Source organism: Alexandromys fortis, unplaced genomic scaffold (assembly GCF_014885135.2).
Source record: "Alexandromys fortis isolate MF-2015 unplaced genomic scaffold, M_Fortis_MF-2015_v1.1 scaffold_50, whole genome shotgun sequence".
NCBI classification, from domain to species: domain Eukaryota; kingdom Metazoa; phylum Chordata; class Mammalia; order Rodentia; family Cricetidae; genus Alexandromys; species Alexandromys fortis.
Genome location: NW_026067932.1, coordinates 1,118,967 through 1,144,605, shown reverse-complemented (window position 1 = coordinate 1,144,605; position 25,639 = coordinate 1,118,967).

The window sequence follows — 25,639 nt, the reverse complement described above, 5'->3', positions numbered from 1 at the left end:
CAATACTGATTAGATCCGGCAACAAAAAAGCCGTCCGACTAGGGTCAAGGGCCTGGAGCTGGGGTGCAGGGAAATTGGGAGGGGTGAAGAAATGCGAAGAGAAGCCGTCTGCCAAATTTTCCAAGTGTGACTAAAGTTCCAATAAACGGATTGTGCTGGTGTCTGGTGTCAGAGCTGGGCCAGGGTTTGAGGGACAGCATCTCAATGATGCTCAGTGGAGTTCTGAGATAGGAGGGGCTTCTATTGGCCGGTCTTCAGCACCATAAAAGGAGATAGGAGGGGCTTCTGCTGCCGGTCTTCAACACCATAGAATGAGTCTCCATCTGTCTCCACAGGCATAAGAGTGATGTAACACCTACTGTGCTCAGTGCACTGGGTAAACACTGAGATCGGAAGATATCCGAGTTGCTGGGAACTGTGATCATTAGGACCTCCTCCCAAAACTAGAAACAGAAGAGTGACAGGAGCTGCTTACCTGGTAGTTAGACACATCACACAGTAATGCAAGCAGCTGTCATTTCCTGTGCTAGGGCAAGAAGCAACATCCATCCCACCTACCCCAGGATAACCTCAAAGCCCCTGTTGTAAGACAGAGAAGCTGTGTGGTACTGACAAATAGAAAAGAGAAAAGATACGGTGTCTGATATGAGGCAAACTTCCTGTACTTGCCATTATTTTTGGCTTGGCCTCGTCTTCCTCAGTCACTGCAGAAGGGACACTGTGGGCCTCACTGCAGGACCAAGTGCAGGGTAACCAGATTGACAGATCAAGTGACCCTGGGGTGTCTCTGGCCAAGTCCCTGTCTTGTTCTACCTGTAATCTGTGTTCCTTCGGCGCAGCCAATAGTTTAAAACTGGGTACCTTTACTATGAATTAACTAGAAATAAAAAATATTCAGCAGTCAGTTTGTTTGCTGCCCTACAGACTTTCTTTTTTTTTTTAACTGTTGGAGCTAAAAGAAATGTCTAACTACCAACTCATTTCTTTCTCAATAGTTTGTAAGATTGGCTTCGGAAAACTTTAAAATCCTAGAAATCAAAATCAAAGGGGACAGAGTATGCTCACCTAAGACTTAAGAACAGCTCTTTCCCTTAATGTTCCCCTCCACCGCACAGACAGGCAGGTGGCATATGTGCAGACATTAGGATACAACTCAGTGCTGAGAAGAAGCCTTCAAAGTCAGGAGACAATGCACAGGGAACATGTGCATTGAACGTCAGTGGAGCCAATTTGAAGAGAATATGGGTTCTGATGCCAACAAGAGGTTTCAAAAGGACTAGAAGTGGAGGCAGCAGAAAGAGCTGTGCCTGCTAGAGACTGTGCTCTGGGAGGGATTTAGGCAGAGCTCGGGGTGCTTAGTTCTTCTGTGACAGAGATACATGGCTTTACTAAAGCCATGTATCTTTATTAAAACCATCTTTACTAAAACCCAGGGTGAAGCTTAATGTGGACTGGGAGCTTTCAGTGGATAAAATGGGCACAAACCTCAGAGCTGCAGCAACAGAGTCACAGAGGAGTCACAGAAGAAGGAGAAATAGAGGGATGTGTCCAGCACAGTGTACAGGAATGTCAAAGCTTTATGCTTAATTTCCATGTGATTAGGAAACTCCTAAGAATAGAGCTGATTGATTTGATGACTTTGATCCCCTTCTCCTAGATCCCAGAATGTATGTCCCTAAACCAAAACAGGCTGGGGATAACTCCAGGCATCTCCTGTGGTCATTCTTCCCATCCAGGCATCTCTTCATTTACCCAAGGAGCCTTCCAGTGTGACCGGTATGCAAGACTAATTTCTAGAATGTTCCTAATATTTTGTACCCTTCCCTCATGGGTGAGAGAGCTAAGACTTGGTCCTGTGTTGCTCCATTAGGACAGTGCTCTTCTCAGTGGACAGAGACAAGCCGATGCCCCTCCCTGCTGGCCAGACTTCAAGACACACTGGACAGTGATTAAGGAGATCTGACAGCCAGGTCCCCTCTCCTCTTCCAAGAAACTAATCAAGTCACCCTGTCAGGTATGTTCTGAGAACTCACTGATACTTTTCTACATTTAAATAGTGAGGAAAATGCCAGAACAGAATGATTAGAATTCAGTTTCTTGTGACATGAGTATTAAACATACCTTCCCTGACACGTACCTGTTCAGGATTATCATTAAGAAGCTGTTTTATAAAGTTTAGAATGGAAAGAATCAGGATGACAGAAGCCCATTTTATCACATCTTATACAGTTGCCCAACTGAGAAAGTAGACATCTCCTCAACCAATACTCAGAAACCTCTGGTCAGAAATCCACATCTCAGTATCTCTCCATGGACAAAGTCAGTACTTTGGCAGAAGTTATATTAAAAGGTTATCTAATGGAATTCGGAGAATGAAAACACCACATGGTAATGCTGGTTGGATGACTCATCACATGGTAGAACATTGGATGGATGGACCATCACATGGTGGAACATTGGATGGACCATCACATGGTAGAACATTGGATGGATGGATCATCACATGGTAGACTATTGGATGGATGGATCATCACATGGGAGAACATTGGATGGATGGACCATCACATGGTGGAACACTGGATGGATGGACCATCACATGGTAGAACACTGGATGGATGGACCATCACATGGTGGAACATTGGATGGATGGATCATCACATGGTGGAACATTGGATGGATGGACCATCACATGGTAGAACACTGGATGGATGGACCATCACATGGTGTAACACTGGTTGGACAGGTCATCACATAGGGGAACACTGACTAGATATGTCATCACGTGGTAGAACATTGATTGGATGGATCATCACATGGTGGAACAATGGCTGAATAGGTTTCACAGCAGAGCCAAGTTGACAAGGAAGGAATGGGAGGAAATTTTGAGAAGAGGTGTCCAATTCAACCCAGAGGAAATTACAACACAATAAGTGAATAGCAGGCTGGGGAAATTCCTCAATGGGTAAAACACTTGCTCTGCTACATGAAGACCTGGATTGGGATTGCCATAACTTATATAAAGACCTATATGATAGTACAGGACTGGTATCCCATGCTTCTACGGGAGATGAGAAGTAGAGTCATAAGAATCCTAGAGGCTTGTGGACCAGCTAGCCTGGCATGAACAGTGGTGAAGAGCAGAAAGATCCTGCCTAATGGTAGAAAACAAACACTGAGAACCAGGGTTGTTCGTTAACCTCTACACATGTTCAGGGACATGTGCATACTTGCACACACACACACACACACACTCATACATGCACTCATATGCACATGCACTTGTATGCATACACATATACTTAAAGAGAGAGGCAGAAAGAAATGTTAATGAAAAGGTCCTAGATCCTATAATGAAGTTTGTTTACTCTTTTGGGTGCCTGCCACCCAGCTCCCAAATAAATTACACACAGAGAGGCTTATTATTACTTATGAATGCCCAGCCTTAGCTTGGCTTGTTTCTTGCCAACTTTACTTAAATTATCCCAACTACCCTTTGCCTCTGAGCTTTTATCTTTCTCTATTTCTGTAAACCTTTCTTTCCTTCTTTCTCTGTGGCTTGCTATGTATCTGGGTGACTGGACTCTGATGTCCTCCTCTCTTTGTTCTCTTGCTCCTCCCTCTCCTTCGCTCTCCTTCTATTTCTACTCTCTGCCTGCCAGCCCCGCCTACCCTTGCTCCTGCCTCATTATTGTCTACTCAGCTTTTTATTAGGACCATCAGGTGTTTTAGACAGGCACAGTAACAGAGTTTCACAGAGTTAAACAAATGCAGCAGAAACAAAAGTCACAACACACCTTAAAATAATATTTCCCAACACTGTGATACAATAGCATAAGACTCAACATTAAAGTCCTTAAGGACCCAGAAGAAAGAGGAAAACCAGTTAAGAAAGAATCTGAAACTATACAAAAAAAAAGCCTCTGAATCACAGAGAGACTCATTCTTACACCAACCCAAAAAGCAGACATAAGCCAGACACACAAAACAAAAACCAAACAGAAGCTCACAAGGATAACATAGAGAAACATCTAACAATGAGGAACAAAGACAAATACAAGGTAAGACGATCAAAAGAAGTACCACATAACCACAGGAGACACCCACCCAGGACTGCAGAGCACTCAAGACTTCAGGGCTCAGTCGTGACTGCAGAAGACACCCACGCACGACCACAGGGGACACCTATTCATGATTATAGGAAATACCAACTTAAATGACAGCTGATTTTTGTTATTTTAAAAGTTAAAGGCAGAAGGAAGAGGCCCAGCACTTTTCCAATGCTCAAATAAAAGAGCTGTGAACTATGAATTCTATAACCAGAGGCACTATCCCTCTGGCATAAAGGAGAAATGAAGGCTTGTCAAAGAGAGGAACGGTATTAATCACCAACAAGTGTAACACTGTAGAGATGGGACTAGATCTCTTTAGTTTGATGGTATTTGAAGACAAACACTTTCCTCCAGTGATCTGCAGACACACTGCACTACCTACTTAAAAACAAATCGTTTTGAAAACAATGGGAAAGAAAAGAAGAAGCCTAAGAAGCTTCATGACATCACAAAAGTCCTGCAGCGGGAAGGGCGTGTGGGGTAATAAGAAGAGAACGTCCTACATGATGCCAAGATCCAGGAGGAAGCTGCGACAGACAGGATGGACAGGATAATGCCAGCACAGAAACAGATGTAAGGACCAATGGAGCTTAGGGGAGAGCCCAGGAAAAAGCTACCCACTGAGGTGTTTGATCTTTGATACTGCTGCCGGCAACATACAAGCTAAGACAGTAACTCAATAAGCAAAGCTAGGAAAGCTGCATTTTTAAATGCAGAACAAGTTGCAACCTTTACCTTGTGTAACACATAAAAAAAACAACTCAATAGCCTTTCTGGAATTAAACCTAGGTCTCCAAACTATGACCCACTAAAGAAAGAATAAGGGGAAGATAGACAACACTATTACGGGTAATACTGAGGAATATAACACCCCTTAAATCCATGGGGGGAGGCAAATATTCCATCAAACTAAGAAGATACTTCTGCACAGCAAAGGATACAAAAGAGCAGAGGGTCTAGAGAATGGGAGAAGGCATTTATAGGCTCACGTCTAACATGGAGTTTGTATCCAATAGAGAATGGGAGAAAGTGTTTGCTAGGTCACATTAAAATGGAGTTCCTACCCCCTCCCCCAAAAAGCAAAGCAAATGGCCAGAAATGAAGAATGGATGTTAAACATCCATCACTAAAAGAATATAGATCAAGACCACAGTGAGAATGCCCATCTAGTAATGGTTTACTTTCAAGCATGACACCCCCAAAACCATATAAAAGATAAACATAAAAAGCCAGTTATGATTATAATCCCAATCCTGAGGAGATGGAGGCAGGTGAGACCCAGGCTTACTGGCCAGACAGCCTATCCCAGCTCACAAGTTCCAGGCCAGTGAGAAACCCTGTCTCAACATGCATAGCTAGAAGCAATGAGAAATGACATTCGAGATTGTCCTCTGGTCCTCTGGATATACATATATGCACATCCATATTCACATGTACCTGCACACACATGAAATATACAACATGCACATATAGGCACACCAGAGATAGCCACTCATTTTGGTGAGAGTGACTAACCTCAAAAGCAGTAAGTAGTGAACACTGTTGAGGATGTGAGGAAAGGGAGTCCCAGACACTGTAGGTGAGATCATAATTAACACAGCCACCATAGAAATCATGGGGCTTTCTCTGAAGCCAGGCGATAAGACCAAGCAGAATCTAGAAATCCCACCACTAAAGAGAAATCTAAAGGATATAAAAAGCAGTCTGTACAAGAGATTTCCACATTCTTGTTCTCACCATAACACTGCTCACAACTGTGGAAAACTGAAAATGACCTGAGAGAACATCAACTAACAGCCTAACAAATAGTGAAAGGACCAATGGATTCATTGTAACATTGTCACAATGTGTCCCTTGAGTAATATCAATGGAACTGGAGAGTGTGACCCTAAGCAGAGTAAGTTAGGCACAATGTATGCTCTGACTGTGTGTGGGCATCTGGTGACGTCATCCCAGAGGAAGAAACTAAGTAGCCAGCTGTTGCTAGCAACTGGAGGATGAACAGAAGCTGGAAAGTGTTAGCTGAAAGATGTGAAATTTCACAATAGGTAACAAAGAGTCCAAAATAAAAAAAAACTCCAATGTTCTGTATTATTGCTTGACTATAAAAAAACAACAACATCTATGATGTTCCTCGGAAGCTGTCAACATGGCCAGCCAGCAGGAGAACGAAAGCTTCAGGAAGATCTGAAGGAAGTTAGAATACAAGAATGAGGCACATGCCCACCAAATATCTGGAGATCCAAATGCACCTAGAAACACCTGGCGTCTGGGAATGCTGCCCCCCAGGGCAGGCACATGGGGCTTTGTAAACGTGTTCCACGCTGTTCCAACATGTTTGTGATATCAAAAGAACTTAGAATTTTCCCAAATCACCCTATAATCCAAAAATGCTCTCTTCTGAGTCTGTGTGGGGAGGAACATACTGAAAACTATCTTCTGATGGATGTCAACTCATAACACTGGAACATATAGGAGGTTTCATCCTGAAGCAAATGTTTTAACGTTAAGTAACTTTTAGACATAAAATCCACTTAAAAGTCTATGTCTCAATGACAAAGAGAGTAGAAGAAAAGAAAGTAAAATTCTAAGTCCTTGTTGAAGGGCATGAGCACACTTCAAACATGAAGTCAGTACGGAGAGTGTGGTCCAGCAGAGCTCTGGACTATGGTTGCTACAGACCCCACACTGTGGAAGACTCTAGAAGGGACTCTTGACTAGAGATAGTCCACACCTTGTTATTCCATTGTAAAAAAAAATCTCAGCAGTTCTGACACATTCGCTTCAGAAACTTAATCATTGAAGCTACCCATCAAAACACAGAAGCACAGCTAGACTTGGGAAAAGACAGGTTAGCCAAGTCTCCCAAGCACAAGGTGGGGCTGGCCGTATTTTGTGACAGATGCTTAAGATTAAACAGGTGTCCCTTGCCTTCTCAAACCTCACCCTTAATCCCTGGACTTGCCAAACAGGGTAGATAACACACAGTCTTGATATTCTACTTTATGCCTAATGATGCTGTGAATATTTAATAAAATGAATTTTGACATCTATTGGGATTCAAACGTGCATTTCTGAATGCATTCCAGTTGCTGCACTTTTTAAATCATGTGTCTATACATGTGTGAGGGTATGTGTACATGTATGTGGATGCCCATGGGAGCCAAAAAGAAAACATCAGATGCCCTGGAACTAATTGGAATTACAGGTGATTATGAACCAACCAACATGGGTGCTGGTACCTGGGGTTATCTGGAAGAGCAGAAAGCACCCTTAACTGCTCAGTCACCTCTCTAGCCTCTGCCATAACTTTTAAAAAAGAATAAGGACATTCCTTTGGAGGAATGCAGAACCTGGCTTCTCCGCCCTGAGACACCTCCTCATTTGCCTAGTATCCCTAAGTGCCTAGATCCTTGTATTCTGCTAAGGTGACAGACAGCAAAGAGAAGAGAGCCCTGCTCTAGTCTGTCTTGCTCCAGAGTCTGAATGTCTAGTCCTTCCCACCAAGAGCAGAGCAGAGAGGACCTGCCAGTCAAACTCAGCTTCCAGCTAAAATCCTGGAAACAAGACATAGCCCACTATGAGTCCTGTCTCCTGTGAGCCCTGTGCCATGTGCCCTGTGATCCTTGAACCCTATGAGCCCTTAGTCCTGTGAGACCTATCCCCTGTGACCTCTTCCCTGTGAGCCCTGTGCCTTGTGATCCCTGTCCCCTGTGAGCCCTATGCCCTGTGTGCCTGTGTCCTGTCACCTGTGATCCTTATACTCTGAGTTTGATCCCCTGTAAGTCCTGTACCCTGTGAGTTCTGTGGTCCCTGTGCTCTTTGAGCCCCTTGCCCTATGAGTTCTATGCCCCATAAGCCCTATACCCTGTCCTCTGTCTCCTGTGAGCCCTGTGTTTGGTGAGATAGGAACCCTTCACCTTTAACCACAAAGTGAACCAGAATCACTTTCACTTCACTCAGGGTGAGACAGACAGCATGCTTCTGGAAGGTTCCACAGTTCATAGTTGCTCTATGGTGTACCCCACATATATCATTGTGTGTAGAAATCTGTCATTTAAAACCTTCTCTTCCTGGCTGAGGCATAGACCAAAGCTTGTCCACTAATCTGGAATTCTTCTAAACGGATTTACCGCAGTACTTTTTTCTGTGAAGTCTTCTTGTTCTCTGGGCACAGCACAGTCCTAATGTTAGTAGGACATGAACTGGCTCTGTCATCCTATGTCCTGAGTCCATCCTATCAGGGACAGTCCTGGGAAGGACAACAGCAAAGTTTGTCTTAGAAGATTTTCTTTTGCAAGAAGAGAAAAACAAAAATGAAAAAGAAGAAACATGAAATCATGGATGAGATGCCTGCCCAACACGGATTTTCCCCACTGCAGAAATACCAGTCCAGCCCTGGGTGGGGTGGCCTCAGTCAGGACCTGGTGCTAGGCCACAGGACATAGCAGGGGCTTAACAACACTCATGGCCAGAGACATAACCACTCTTCCAACACAACAACGCTTTGAAATCTCAAAAGTAATGCTAGCTTAATCATGGAACTTGGGCCTGGGAGTGGCACACAGTTTCCAGAGTCTGTTGTGAGCCACTTCTCCCAGGAACAACACATACCCTCTGTGATGGACTCAGAGTTGACTTCTGTGCAGTGTGTTTGCCTGTGAGGGAAACCCTATCTCCACAGAGAGTCACCAAAATATCAAAAGAAAATCCTTTAGCAGATTGTTTAACTGTACTAAAAAGTACGTTGTTTGTAAATAACCACCAATGCTGTCAGAAATATTAGGCTCACATTTGAGAAGTCAGTTTTGTTTCCACCCCCCTCCCACCTTCTTATTTCTTACCAGAGACATGGCAAAGATCTCCTTCTAGACTCACCTCGGGTTTCATCTTCAGGTTGCTCTTCTGCGGTGATATTTTATAGGTCTGACCTCATCCGAAGAGCACAGTTCAAATTTTTTTATATAAATCATCCATTTGTCATTGTGTGGGCAAGACACAAACATTTCTATGAATGGCATACATAAATAATGAAACCTGAAGATGGAATGAGTCCTGCCTGTCGGCGGGGTAATAGTTTAATTGTGTACAGTTATTCTTACATTAAAAGCTGCATAGCTGGCAAGCTTTACTGGGTTACAGGGACTTTTAAGCGTGCCAGTGTTTCTATACAAGTAACGCGGGTCAATTGCAAAAGGGATAACCATAATGATTAAATCATTAAAATTTTGTCTATGCTTCACAGAGCATAGAGAAAATTAACTTCCCACCAACCTCATTTTTCTGCTGAACATGAAATAATGATTTTCTGCCAGTATAATTACAAAGCTAACATCTGATAGAGTCAGCATCCAGCGGGGATTATCGCAGGCATGAGTATTAGACCTCATTACCAGCTTGACTGCAAAATTATTACATCTTGTAATTGGAGGGTGAGATTTATATACAGATTGGCCGGGTTTCTGTAAGATTGTAATTACAAGCTTCGTTGGTTTGCTACTTATCACACGGTGCAGGAGGAGGCAAAAACAAGCAGAGGGAAGACCATTTCATTAAGCCGTAACCCCATCGCGGGAGGAGCGCTGTAACGTCCCTGTATTTATTAGGCCAAACAGAGCTGTTTGCAGAAGGAACCCATTTATTACTGCCTGACAAATGGGATTTCATTTATTTAACCTCAGCGATCTATTTCAGTAAAACGTACAAACGAGCCATCCATTTTATGATTCCGGAGTCAACGCTCAATTATCTAAAGGCTAACTGAGTGTTAAAGTGGCCATCTGCTGGGATGAATTCATTGATTTAATTTGCTTCGAGTTGCTGAATGATGCGGGATAGGTGGGGAGACAGGGCTGAGCCTGCCTGATCGAGGCGGGAGCCTGTGTGGGCACCGCCTCCCGAGTGTGCCCCTGTGTGCGCGCGCGCTTGCGCGCCCGCCCGCGCGTGAGCCTGTGTGTGCGTGCAAGCACGCATGTTTAATCTTTCACACAATAGAAGGAGGCGATCAATAGCAGCTTAAATTCTATGAGACAAGGAGTTAAGTTGTTCAGCCCCAGCCAGAACACCTTTGCTCTCCGGTAACAAGTCATCTCCCAGGCAGAATTAATATTGACAAGCTGGCTTCTTTGTGGCTCATTTGGAGGGCGCCTGGGCCAATTGGCGGCCAGTGGTAATGGAGCTGTTATTAGACTACATTATGAGACTGAGGATCGATGCCCAGCCGGCCACCTCCCGGAAGGAGACGGGCTGCCTGCTCTTGCCATCGGTTATCCCTCATTGCTGCTGACATTTATTTTTAAGTTTTTTAATATATAAATAAGCAAGTGAATAAGAAAATGGATGCCTAGTTGTGCACCAATTCTCAGAGCTCTCAGAACTCCGGGGATTATGGATGAAGAAGGACAGACAGTCAGGCAGACAGAATAGAAGAAAAACAGTGTGGCAGCCCCACCCTCATAAGGTCACTTGCCCAGGACTGGCCTCAAAGCCCCAGGGATAAACCCAACCATGGCCGTAGCCTCAATTGGATAAGCAAGAACAATGTGGCAGAAATAAGTGTTCCAGGATGGTCACGTGCATACCAGGTCCCATGGGGGTGGAAACCTTCCTAGGGAACCCAGGGACCAGGCAGATGCCTGTGGCTGTAGCTGTCTCTACACTGTAGCCTGAACCTTTCCATTCCCCTCCCTGCCACTCACTGCTCCCAAGCTCAGTGCACACACAGTCTCTCAAAGGTTTTGGTTCTGCAGTCATGATGGCATCACTCACCCAGCAGACCAAGGAGGGAATTGCTGGTTGTGTCTGACAAGTCCCCTGCGAGCAAGGAATACAGAAACTTCCCAGCTCCACCTGTCTCCCAGAATCCCATCTCCAGGAATGAATAGCTAACCCTCCCTGGTTAGCAGGAGGCAGTTCCCTGCATTACAATGCCCTCTTGTCCGGTTCAGTTCCTGAGGGTTTACAAAAGCAATGCTCCAGTTACCTATAAAGTATCTCCTCATCAGCACCTGGAGACTCCATGGGCAGATATGGAACTGTCACCTCGGGAATATCAGAGATCATCCACACCCTGAACACTGAACAGCCTTGAGATAGGCTGTGCCAAGCATCAACACATGATAGGACCTGGCTGGGGCTGTAGAGGATGCAGAGAAACCCCTCAGGACAGCAATAAGGAATGCCAAGCTGGTGGACAATCCTCTGTTCCATGGGGTTGCCTGCGGTGTGGTAAGCACAGGTCTGGATTCCTCCCTGCCTTCCCTCCAGCCTGAGCTGTTGGGAGACAGATGGCATTCTGCAGGCAGATATTCCTAAACACATACTCCAGGTGAGAGCTCCCACCATCAACCTCTTTGGGAAGAACCTTCCTCATCAGTGCTGAAACACTACCCAGAACCTCCCTGGGCTACCTGATAGTGGCCCCTGTTGGCCAGCACAAGGCAAGTGTGACTTCTCATTTCTTTTTCTGAAACAACTGAACCCAGAGTTGCTACACACTTAGTCTCCTTACAACAAAGTTTAACAACCATAATTGTGAAATCATTGAGAAATTTTCATATTCGAAGCATTAGATGCTGTCAGTGAACAGGTTCAAAAAATTCATTAGAACTTTTAAGTGGTATATTTTAATTTAAGAAAAAACATTGGTATTTGTTAGAAGTTTACAAAGGAGAGATGAGCTGTTCTGTTTTGCTGTGGATAGATTAAGCTTGACTTATGAGTCAAGAACTTAAAATCTGTGTCTCTCATTGATTTGCCATGGGGACATCTCCTTGATGCTGGGAAGGAGCAGGTACTGAAAGTTATATGGATTTGGAATAGTTAGTGTGAGATAAAATTTCAAACATTTTCACTATTCACGGAAAAAGAAAACTGAGGTAAGTGATCATTGATGAGTTGGCTCAAAAAAAAATCCCACTTTATTGATTGTAAATCATTTGCTCCTTTGCCTTAAAACTAAACACAGAGACAAAAAACGTCAGTGGGGCTAAAGTTACGAAACACTAGTTGGAAGAGACCACGGCACACAGTTCTCCCACCTGAAGTATGCATCCATCTGAGATAGGACACACACACCCCAGGCAATGGTGCAGTCCAGGCATGCTGCCTCTGCCACTGTGGGGAATTTAGTAGAGCTGGAGGTGGGGGTGTTTCCTTACACAGGCATCCAATCCCAGAGGTTGGATTTGAAGCAGGATGCAGAGAGGTGAGAAGTGGTGGATGCTGGGTCGGATGCTCCGGGGCTTTTCTAGGACTGTGTTAGATACTCACACTCCAAACCCAGACATGGGTGAGGCTGTAGGGAGGATATCCAGCTTCCAGATACTCTCCCTCATCCACCCGCAGAGGCATTCTTCCATAAGGAATGTTCAATGCTCATTTTTGTCTGTTCCTTAGCAGGGATGATTCCAACCCCAAGTGTTTCCAGCAATAGAAAATAAAACTGCAAGAAATGTCTAATGTTTTCTAGACATCAATCAGTTAAGGTTCAGTCCAGTATTTTTTAACTCAAGACACTAGTCACTGCAAGATCAGCAAGGATCTGCCTAATTCACACTAAACACTGGCTACTTATCCCTCGAATACTCAGAATATGTCTTCAAATGGCAGGCAGACCAAGTCTAGCCTGGTTGGGGGGGTGGCATGCAGCAGAAGACATGGAGGTGGGAAGTGGGCTGAGCAGAGGTAATGGAGTCATGATTGCTGAGCCTAGAAATGGGTGGAGAACAGCCAGAAGCAAATGCAGCAAGCTGGAAGCAGGACCCTCAGCGGAGAGGTGCCTCTGAGGCAGAAGAGTCATGCATCCCAGACCTTAGAGTCTGCCCAGGGTAATGGCTCCTGAGGAAGAAAAAAGACTGAGATGTGCTGAACAGACAAGTGTGAGCCATAGGGAGGGCCCTAGCGTAGAAACAGTACTGGGGGCACTGGGCGGTAGCTGCTCACCTGAGTGTTCACAAGCAGAGTGCCCAAGAAGCTTGTGTTTTAGCTGTTGGGAGCAGTGAGACCCCAGATCCTGAATTTCTTCCAATCCCCTGATCTGAGTGTCTACAGCTGCTCTGAGCATGAGACCTTCAGGAGTTCCTGATGGCAGGAGAGTGGTTTCTGGTGGGTTTGGCTGGGGCATGGCTATCTCTATATAATCTGCCCCTGAACACAATAAAGGGGGCATTCTTGGGGAATTCAAGGATGACCCGTGTCGCTGTCTCTCTGTCTGTGTGCAGACAGACCTCCATGTATGTCTGTGTGTATTTTAACCTCCAGCCCCTTGCCCGAAGCTCAGTAACTGGGTAATAGCGCACCCAACGCAGACACGGGGGGCACGGTGTGTGGCAATGAGTAACTAAGAGGAAAGGCTCTGTATCCTCCAACAGACCTCCTGGTAGGAAAACACTACATTGGAAACCCATCACCAGTGTCCTGACCTCAGATGAACTCTTCAAGGGCCAGTGTGACCAGTTTCTGTTCACCTTACAAACTCAAGGTCCAAAGCAGAGGCTAAGACTGGGAACTCCACCCACCCATGCTCCATTGATGCCCCTTGAAGGACAGGGGGGGTTCTGCCACAGAACATATCATATATGAAAAGCCTAAGAATAGAACTATGTGTAAGGCAGGGTATTGGGGGAGGGGTACCGCCCTGAGGGAGCAGGACAGAGAGGGATCCTTGCAGACGCCAGGGCAGGAGAGCTGCCCAGACCATCAGAGCAGCAGCTGCCCCTGTGGGGGGCATCGTCCTACTTGCAAAGAGCCTCTCTGAGAAATCTCATTGGGATAAAGGAAGGTTGGATAGGGGAGGAGGGAAGCACATATCTTAGTTAAGGGAGCCACCTTAGGGTTGGCAAGAGTGGCTCCCAGGAGCCCAAGGCGATGTCCCCAGTTAGTCCCTTGGGAAGCTGAGGATAGGGAACCTGAAATGACCCTATCCTATAGCAATACTGACGAATATCTTCCATATCACCATAGAACCTTCATCTGGTGATGGATGGAGATAGAGACAGAGACCCACACTGGAGCACCGGACTGAACTCCCATCACAAGTGCAAAGGATTTACATACCCTCCCACCCCCAAATCAAAGCATAATTCCCAATATGGCAGTGTTGGGGTGATGCAGGTTGAGAGGTGACGTGGTCAGAGGCTAGAACCTGCATCGGGACAAAAGGGGGTGTCTGCACCCAGGAGATGCCATCACCAGGCTCCACCACTGGCACCCTCACCTTCCATGTCCAGACTTGTGTTTTCCTTTAAACCGCTTTGATGCAGAAGTCCCAGCCGACTGGTGCAGCCTATCTGGAATTCTGCAGCCTTTGCTCAAATTCTGGGTGCTGCCCTGTCCTGACCCATTGCTGTGGACAGACAACCCTCCCTCTTAACTTGCAGACACGCCAACATTCTATCTTCCAAAACTCATTTCAGATATAAACATGGCCACCCCATCCTTTTTAGATTAGTGTTTGCCTGGTCACATTTATGGGTGCAGGAGGTAATTGTGTGTGGAGTGATATTCTTTCCCAGTGGCACCTTGAGTCTTGCTCTCCTTTTCAGTTTGGGCAGCGAGTCCCATTTTAATCACGAATCTACCTCTCTATCCATCAACTACCCGCAATCAGCCATTCCTCATCTACCCTCTCTCACTCGCATCCATATCGCACAGGGTTTCGTGCTATAGAATTTTAACTTCGCAGTTGTAAAGGCTACCACACACACACATTTAGTTTGTATTAGGTCCGATTTCCCTCTTGGTCCTAGGGAGTCGCCGTGACCATTTTCCCTGTGTGACTACATCTGGGACCTTCCCCACCGCCTTTGAGGATACCTTCGCCTGACTTCCTAATGAGATATTGGATGCAAGTGGGTAGTTAGTCACTACTTTCTTCCCTTCTCTTGATGTCTCCCTGGAAGCTTCCAACTGTTGCTTCTGGCCCAGGTTTGTATTTTCCTGAGTCTACTCCTGCTGGTGTTTTATAAACATTGGGGATAGTTTTGCTCTTGATGGAAGCTGGATTTTTATTATATCTTCTTGCCAAATGTTGTGGTTTTTCTTCTCCTTTTCAGTTGAGTTTTTTCTGAAGTAGTTTGCGGTTTTGAAGGTTTGAAGCCTGTCATGGGAACCAGTTTCCCACAACGATCACTTCCCGGGGCAGATTTAGACCCGTCGATGGGGTGACGCGGTGCCGGGGTGACACGCTGTGAGGATATCATACTTCTGGGATGACGCAGCACCAGGGTGACTGTTGGAATGAGACGGCACGCATGACCCGGCGCCGGGGTGACAATCAGCTGAGACGGCACGGCACCAGCATAACAAAGTGTGGGGTGGGGGTGCCGTGAGCTCTGCCCAGACCACGGTGTTTCCACGCTTCCCACGCCAGTTAACTAGAGTTGAAATTCCTTCAGCAGAGGATTCCCCAACTGTGTGAACATGAGAATCCCCAGTCCACTGCCATGTGTACCGCCACAAGGCTGTGCCTTACCAGTAAAGGCTCTGGGTGTCTCTCCTTTGGCAGCTACATGGCGTCTCTTCGACTCCGCCTACTCTCTCTATATTTCTTGCCCAGTCTGGCTATATTCTGCCTCGCCATAGGCCAAAGTAGCTTTACTCATTAACCAGTAAAAGCAACACATACAGAGAAGGACATCCCACATCAAACCACATTTATTTGAATGACCTCCTGTTTTCTGAGACACCCATCATGTTTATTCCAGGTCTGTTTCTGGAGACTCCAAGGTTCAGAGTGTGAGGTCCTATTTCCTACCTTCCATGGTTGCAGCTCATTTCTTCCTTCTGCTCCATGATGTTTTATTCTCTACAGACATGCTCCATGAGATTTCCTCTATGTGAGCCTCAAGGTCCCCCTGTAAACATGAGTTCTCAGAGTTCCCTTGCTTGTGTGAGTTCTTCAGTTTACTCTTAAGAAGACATTGGTTGACAATGCTGTTCCCCAGAAGCCCTCCTCTTCTGGGACATTTTACCTTCTGGGCCATATGTACCCCCACTCCGACCCTGAGCTTCCAAGTATCAGTGCCCCAAGATAATGGCAGCTGTGGGAAGAATCAGCCTCCAAAAGCAAGGACTCCCGGGCTGTTGAGAGGATAATTCAGGTCTGTGCTAGAGATGAGCTAAGCTTATCCTCCACGTATGTGTATCATGGCCACATGTGGGATGACCAGGAAGTCACCTGTGGCCTTCATGCACTCATTTCATGGATGTGTTCCCACACACCTCCTCCCCAGGATTGTTAGAGACTCTGTAGAAGATGAATATCTCCAAATACTTAGAAGAATGCTGGAAAATCAAAGTCCATGTGCCCTCTTCTCCAGTCCTCTGCAGAGAGGTCTCCCACTCTGTATCTGATCATCTTGTCTACTGTCGCCATGAAGGGCACTGCCATGACTGTTGACCCCACACAATTTGTAAACCGTGCATTAAGAATTCACATATAGGGCTGGAGAGATGGCTCAGAGGTTAAGAGCATTGCCTGCTCTTCCAAAGGTCCTGAGTTCAATTCCCAGCAACCACATGGTGGCTCACAACCATCTGTAATGAGATCTGGTGCCCTCTTCTGGCCTGCAGGCATACACACAGACAGAATATTGTATACATAATAAATAAATAAATTATTATTTAAAAAAAAAGAATTCACATATATAACCAATCTGTTTCCATGAGACAGATAAAGTTGAGATTATGATATGAGTATTAAGTCAAGCCCTGAATATAGTCTGGAACAAAATTAACAAAGAAAAAAGAAAATCCTTGTTCTGCAAATCTTAACCCAAGGTCTGGGTGGAATTCAATACATTGCTGTCTGGGTGAGCCACTTTCATGGTATGTGTCTGCTTCATGCTCCTTTCTTCCTCCTCCCTAAGGAAGCCAGACGTCTTGCCATTTCACGTCGGCTGTAAGCTCATTGTTGGTGAAAAGATGGCTAAACTGGTCCATCACTTTGTCATAAAATACCGAGGACTTGTTTATCTGATCAATGGAGTCTCAAGCTGTTCCGTGTTAGTGGGCCAAAACCGAAAATGGTGAATTATTGACTCTCAGAGTTGTGACTCTCAGAGAGCTAACACTCAGCTCGGGTTTCCTGCTGGAAGATGACATATTGCAGCTGAATGGTTGGAGTCAAGAATGCCTGCCCTTTGCCTGTCTCTCTGGGAGATGCCTAAAACACGCAAGCCTTTCAAACTGAATTGTTAACTAGCTTTCTGAAAATCACATCTCCACACCAAACCCATGACTCCAATACATCAAGTGTACTCACACAAGCACACTATAGTGTCCAACTCCTGAGGCCTGACGCAGTAATCCAGGCATTTATCTTGGTTTGGTGTGAGCTGAGTTTGAAACCCAAGCATCTATCTATCATCCAATTATTCATCGGTTTATCCACTTAACAAGTTTTGACTGTGAGGGAAGAGCTATCCAAGAAATTGGGCTTAGTAACACAAATAGATCTGGGTCTGGCCAGAGCTTCTCATGGTGGGGTCCTGTAGGGGCCACAAGTACAAGCCTTGTCTACAGGGATTTCAGACCTGACTTTGACGTTGCCAAATCCAGGTTCAGGTAATCCTACATTACAGCCTGACCTTTCTGAATCTTGATTCTCTTATCTGTAGGGAGGCTTCTTGTCAGCTCACAGAGTTATCACAACGAACAAGTGAGACAACCCATCCTAAGGCCGAACACCTCTAGGAGGCAGAGTCTCCCTTGATGTACATCCACACTCAACTACTAAGCATGTACCGTTCACAGAGAAGGATGTACTACCCTTCTCTGGTGGCCTCAGCAGCCTGTGGAGTGGTCTGTTGCTCTCTACCACTCCGCTCACTGGATCTTATAGTTCCATCTATGCTTGTACGCAGCTAGGCAGAGTAACACAAACTGGCCCTGGCCAGACATATGGGGGCTGGCTGCCTTCTTCTGAGTGCTGCAGCCTAAAGCTAATGTTACAGGGTCTCATTGTGAAGAGGAAAACCCAGGTTTATTGCAGGAATGCATGCCTGTTTCATCTCTCACAACTGGAATGATAAGGTTAAAAGACCTCCATGTCTTTGATGGAGTCAGAGAGCTTCCCCACACCAGTTTCTGAGGAGTCTGCTGAAGGAGGAATGGAACATCAAGCCTTGTCTGGAAAGCCCGAGGTTTCAGGCTTGCAAGATGTCTCATCCACAGAGAATGCTCACTTCACAGATACAAGCCTGGCAGTGGGCAGTTAGCAAACAGCTATGTGACTGCTCAGCCGGCTGGGCATATGACTGGTTTTGTTCACCTCTCCTTCAAGAGACACTGCCCTGCTCTTGCCTTCTCCCTATTGCCCAGCTCAGCCCTCCATCTCTTCTCCTGGGAAACCCTACATCTTCCCTTTTCCTCCTTGCACACGAGTGGCCTTTAAAGCAGTGTCTTCTTGTTCCGATCTGCTGGGATGAGGGTCCCAGGTCCCAGTAACACAGGAGGAGGAGGTCTAGAGCTGGAGTGTGGAACAAAACGGGAACAAAGCAGCTACTACTGGGAACTCTCTGCTTGTAAGCTGCCGCCTACACCACTCTCTCCACAAGGAGGAGTGCAGCAAGCTTTCTTTGCAGACTAGCTATGAACTGCCAGCCCACAAATAAAGACCCAGAGACTTATTAGTAATTAGGAAAGCTTGGCCTTAGCTTAGGCTTTTTCCACCATTACTTAATTAATCCATAGTTTTTCAAATCTACCTTCTATCAATGGCTTGGTTAACTCTAATAAGACAACACATACAACTTGCTCTGAGTCTGCTGGTGAAATCTCACACCTAGATTCCTCCTCCCAGTCAGTCTCTCTCTCTCTCTCTCTCTCTCTCTCTCTCTCTCTCTCTCTCTCTCTCTCTCTCTCTCTCCAGAACTCCTCCCTATACCTCCTGCCTATCTATTGGCCATTCAGGGTTTTTTTTACACCAATCACAATAGATCTTCATACAAAACACAAATATCCCATAACAGAGGAGACTGAATGGGGCATAGTAGTGACTTATGTCAGGGAATGGGAAAGGCTGATGTGTGACCTCTGCACCCAGCTAAATCACCATCTGCCAGTGCCGGTGTCTCCTCACACATTGGTCAGCGGAATCCCAAGTCGTGTGTATCCCTATGACTTTTCCCCCATGAGTCGCCAGGCATTGACTTTTATTGAAAGTGGCTTGCTTGTGCCTTTAGGTTTTAATTATTTCACCTGTTAAAATACATTTCTCCAGCATCCACTAAAGTTCTCAAGAAGGCTAGCCAATAACTTGAGACCATGGTAAAATCAAACTAAGTTAAAATCATGCCAAACAATTACACGTATAAGAAGACTTAGTTTTAAAATTCTGTGATTAACCTGGATTTACCTGGGTTTCTTTTAGTTCAAGATTAGCCCTAAGGAAGAGAAAACTGCTAAACCTGGTGGCTGAGAGCTATATCCACAGAACTTGTGAGAGTGAGGTAGGAAAGATGTAACGTTGGGACCAACCTGGGCTGCAGAATGAGTCTCTGTCTCAAGATAAAAATTCTACAGTTATGGCCCAGTGAAAGAACACTGGCCTTACATTCAAAGGGCTTTGCTTTTAATCTCCAGTACTAAAATTTAAAAAAAAGTGAAAACAAACCAAAAAAGAATGTATAAATGAAATGTAAACCTTATGGCTCCCTTTCAGGGGTAAGTTCACTACAGTTTAAACCTGGGTCACTAGCCACCAGCACCACTTACAGGGAGACACTCAATGTCCACAGCAAAGAACAAAATCTCCCAATGAAATGCCTGTAGGAGGCAGTGTTCATAAACTGAGCCTCAAATGAAGACCAGCGAAGCCAGGGGACAGAGTTAAAGAGAGACCAGGAGATTGAATTAGAGAAAGACAGAGAGACAGAGTTAGAGATAGTCAGGGGGATAGAGATAGGGAAAGAGAAAGGCAGAGAGAGAGAGAGACAGAGAGAGAGATAGAGATAGATATATAGAGAGAGATAGATAGAGAGATAGAGTTAGATAGTGAGAGAGATATTTTGAGAGAGAGAGAGAGAGAGAGAGAGAGAGAGAGAGAGAGAGAGAGAGAGATTTTAGAGTTAGAGTGAGATAGATATAGAGAGACCAAAAGACAGAAAAATAGAAAGAGAAACAGAAGGCAGAATGGAACCCAGAAAAAGAAAGTCAGAGAGGACAAAAAGACAGAGACTGCAGAAGAGAGATGGGTAGATGAACAGAAAGACACACAGTGACAGGGATAGACAGAGATAGAGAGTCAAATGTGACGAAGTGGATGACCTGATGCAGATGTCAGACAGACAGATGAGTCAGGTAAACAGGGATATGGAACAATAAGAGAGAAAAGGATGATGTGAGAAACAGAAATGGGAACAGAGAGACTGAGAGTCAGAGAAAGAGAAAGTGGAAAGGAGAGAGAACCGGGAGGAAGAGATGGGCGCAGCTTCTTCTGCTCCTTTGAGACTATTCAGGAATGACTTGAAACCCTTTGCATATGTGACAAGGAATCTGCTATTCACACCATCCCCTGTAGATGCCTCCATCCCAGATCCTCTGGGAGATGACAACAAAATCCATATTTAATTAGGGGACAAGGAGAGCATCCCTCATGATGCTCCCCATATTCCTGCTCACATTCCCTCCAGTTGGGTCCCATCCCCTCTATCATGAAAGCATTGACCAGGTTTTCCAAAGCCCTACTCACATCCTACCTCCCGGAGGCTGAGACACAGACAGCCACAGATCACCCAGTGCGGGGAAGCCCTGATTCCTCTCCCCATGATGGGATGATATCTGGCCAGATAAGCAGGACCACGTTTGACTGATGGATGCTGCCTGCAAGTCCCCAGAGTTCCTGTCACCCACACGGCCACCACCGAGAGAATTGGCCTCTGGAGGCGATTTGATCTAATAGAGGCGCATCTTCAAACACGGGTAATAGAACAGCACACGGGTCAGTTCAGCAGTAAAACCTCAAAGACCATCCCGGCCAGGCTCCAGGGTGTCATCAGCAACACGAGCCTCATAAATTGGCCCTGAGCTCCCAGGAGATATAGGGGTCTGGCTTTATGGTCACACCGACACTCAGTCACCGGGGACATGATCGCCAGGGGATAAGGTCATGGAACTCTGAGATGGTATCGACGCTTAGCCCTAAAGCAGAGAGCAAAGTGATAACAAAATTGGAGGTGGGTTGGGGGGGCGGTCGCAATAATCCATCACTGCACCTGTGCAGGGGACCAGGAAAAGCAGTATTGATTTTCTTACAGGCCAGTGCACAGATTTGTCGGACAAAAGAATAGAGATGTCAACCCCAGAATCTGTTGGCAGCCATTGCTGTGTGCAGCCTGAAGCCGGCCTCGTGGAGGCCCGGAGCACTTCACACACTGAATTCAGAAGGAGTGGTGAGCTTTATTCCAGAGAGACAGACATGCTGGTCTCGTGGGGACAGGTGCGGCATTAACGTGAGGACTCAGAACCAGCTGTGAACACATCCTGTGAGAGGCACCTCCCTGCTCTCAGCCCCACTGGTCTAGAACACCCACCGCCTGGGGTAGGGGTCCCTGAAAGACAGCCGATACTGACTTGCTTTAAGACTCCAACTGATGAGCAGTTTGGTATTTCAGAGATGAGTCGATGGAATTAATTCCACCTTGGCATCAGCTGAACCAGGCTAAGCATTAGGCCTTAGCTGTTTTCTCTGCCCAAGGTGATGAGAGTCAGAGCCTTGGGCCTTAAGTGCCTCAGAGAAATACATCCAACCTGTGCACACCCACGGAGGCTGCAGAATAGGTGTTGGAAGATCCACACATCTGGAAAGAGTGATATTAATTCGTTGTGCTAAACGTAACAGCTCCTCTAGACCTCAGCAGTTATCTGAAATTCTAGAGAAAATGGATCCGTTCCCCGGTACATTACGCTCAGCAGTCTTCCCTATGCTGGTCAGTGGGAGTTACAGGACGAGTATTGGGGGATCCCATCAGGAGCCAAGCTGCCCTCTTGCAGCCTGAACCCCTTGAACTCAAGCTCACTTAAAGTTTCTGTTAGGCATGTTCAGTTCATTAAGCATTATAAAGCTGATAAATCTAAAAACTTTGAAGGTAGGGGAGGCCAGCATTTCCATCTTGTAATGTGGGTTCCCTACAGTACGGCCAATATGAACACGTCTAACTCACAGCTGAGTATTCACGATTCACAATCAAGTTGGTTCTTTTACATAAATTCCTTAATCAGCCTTATGCTGTCTCTGTTGCCTCAGATGGATTTACAGGGCACCTGACCTCAGTGTTAAGTGGCCCCTGACCTCCTGCTTCCACTCTCCAGCTCGCTGAGAACTTCCCACCAATGAGCAAAGAATACTTGCCGAGTCTAGTGGTCTCAGGATCATGGACACGCATCATAGTCTGGGGGATGCAGCATGATGTTGCTTCATCGTGAAGAGCTGTGCCAGCTGGGGCTGGAGTCCTTTGAAGCTATCTGTTGAACCTGGAGTATATATGTTTGGGCACATATGGGCTCTGCCTGTCTCTGTTCATGAGGCCCAGGAAACTGTCCTAGCTAGGTACTTGTGGCAGTGGTATAGGTTTGACCTTATGTCCTCCCCACTGTCTAATGACTGTCAACATGCTGTAACAAATGAACAGGTCATGTATGACCTGATACCACCTGAACCACGTCATTCACAAACCTCCTCCTCTTTCCCATCAGTAGGCCCCAGCATCAGGTTCCCCCTGGAGACTGTCCCTTCCTTTGTATCTCCTGACCCAGGGACACCTCCAGATGGGGATGTGTTTTGAACTGATAGGAGCAAAAACAAAGGAAAAAATATTTCCAACAGTGTCTAAGTTGCTTTTCTATGTCTGTGATAAGATACCATGACCAAAGCAACCTATAAAGAAAAGCATTTGGAGCTGACGGTTTCAGGGGGCCAGTCTATGACCATCACGGCAGTGAGCATGACAACAGAGAGGTGGTCACCTACAGGCGGGGTAGTTTATTCAACACTCTCATGTTTATATCATAAGACACTGTGAAAATGGGATTTATTTTGGCTCTGGGGATCACACTCAGGTACTTGCACCTGTAAGCCAAGTACTTCACTGACTGAGCCCAAGATTTTACAGTTGTCCATGCATCAAGATTAAGGATGAGCTTGGTAGGGAGAGAAAGTGATGATAGAAAACTTAGAGTGAGCTAGGATAAGCCCTTGATTCCAAGTCCTGAGTTCAAGTCTTAGTGTCACCATGGTGACCCTTACGTTGTACAGTATAGTGTAGATACACCAACTTTGGACAGCCCTCCCACCTGTCAGTCATCTGAAAGCTGCCCATGTCCTCCTTGGGACCTCATCTAGGCAAGGACTTTCCAGGACCTCTTCCTACATTTCGTCCTCCACAAGCTAAATTCACATTTGAGCCCTGAAAAAGCATAGGAATCTCCCCTTTAGCATTAGCTCCCCAAGGGGCAAAGTCTAGGACTCCAACACTCACTGTTTCTGGAAAAATACATGAAGCTGCCCATCCTAGGCAGCACCCATCTCCCCATTGCTTCTTTCTACCACCAGCCATCCTGCAGCACTGCAGCGGGTGCATGGGGGTCCAGTAAGACTCATTTATGCACTTTTCTTATTTGTGTTGTTGAAGGTGCCTAGCAGAGTGCAACCTTGTGATAAGCTGGTGACCTCAGGCCTCCAGCACAAGAGTAAAACACACTACTGTGTGCCGGGGTGGCTTGCTCTCTGAACCCCTCAGGTGAGGGAATATAACCCTGCCGTTTTGAGTCATTGTGAGACCATCTCTTCATTTCACAGAAGCCAAATCACCTTCCAGTTGTTGGCTAAGAATCCCTAATCTGAAAGTCCAAATGTTCAGAAACCTGAAATATCGATATGATCTTCACACCACAGGAAGAGAGTCCATGCAACCTCTCATTATAGACCACAGTTTAAAAAACTCACACTAAAAATAGTCCACCAATGGGGCTGAAGAGAGGGATCAGTGGTTAAGAGGACTGTGTGCTCTTCCAGAGGACCCAGGTTCCATTCCCAGCACCCACATGGCAGCTTACAGCTGTCTAAAATTCCAATTCCAGGGAACCCAACACTCGAGGCAAAACACCAAATACACATAAAATAAAAATAAATACATTTAAAAATGTTACACCAAATACCTTTAACCCACATGTGCAAGAAAACACAAAACATAAATAAATTTTTATTTTGGAATTTATTATCATCCCTAAGATGTCTCTTACTTATATACAGATAGTACAAAACACAAGAAAAAAAATCTGAAGTCCAACACTTCTGATCCCAACTGTTAGCACAAGCAATAATCAAACTGCATTATTTAACAATAACCCCAGATGGAACTGAGCAATCTCTTACCAAAGACCCAAGAGGACACTGACCAGTGTGGTCACAGCCCACAGAAGTGTGTCATGATAATAAAGCGTGGTCTGGGTAACTTAGTGTTGAGGTGGTTGGCTGAAGGATCTCCACGATTACACACGCTGTTATAATTCCACGGACAACTTCTTATACTCCGACCAAGCAAGACATCTCTTCCTCCACCTTCCCCTGCAGTTGCTGTATCCTTTAGGAGAAGACAGGGGAATGGGAAGCTGAGATCATTTTCCGAGGTTCTCTTGGCTCCTCATGGTACCACAACCCCAGGAGGAGAGAGACAAGCGTGGATGCCGGCATAGACAGATTAATTACCTGCCCACCTGCTTATTGTTAGATGTAAGAGAGACCTTGCATTCACAGACATCCCTGCCTCTAACACAAAAGCCGGGGAACGGTCCTACCTTTCCTTTCCATAATTCTAAGTATCTCCTACCACAGTGAGTGCTGCTGGCTCCCACCACTGATGAGATAGTTACACATCTGCTGAGGCCTTGCAGACACGGAAAACGTTCATATGATCCTACCTATGCCTAAGCGTGATCAAAGCAAGACCATTGCCCTCAGTTACAACACACGTAGATGATACACGGATTGAAAGTGTGCAATTTGATGGTGCCTGATCAGTGTGTGTGCCCATGTACCATGGCAATATTGAACACCCCTTAGAAGGTCCCCCCCCCCCGCCTTCCCAGCAGGGCTCCTCCTGCCAGAACTTCCATCGATCTCAGCTGCTTGAGGCCCCTTTGCAGAGCTGAGGAGCTGATAGTGTTCTGCCTTCTTTTGCTGAATGTGTCCATGAGCTTCACCTGGGCTCTCACTCACTGTCTGTGGCTTGTTTTGTTTTTACAATCTGTTACACTGTGTGAGCATGCAGCTTCTTTAACCCACTATGTCAGATGAACTTTTAGAGAACTCCCATATGAGGACCATTATAAATCAATGTGCTCGGAATATGTAGTGGTTTGGATGAGATTGTTCCCTCCATAAGCTTGGGCTTTTGAATCCTTGGGTAATTTGTTGGTGGCATTGTTGGGGGGGGGGGGTTCAGGAGGTATGTCAGTGGTGGTGGTCTTTGGGTGTTTATAGTCTTACCCCGCATCCTGTTCATTCTCTCTGACTTTTGTTTGAGATTGAG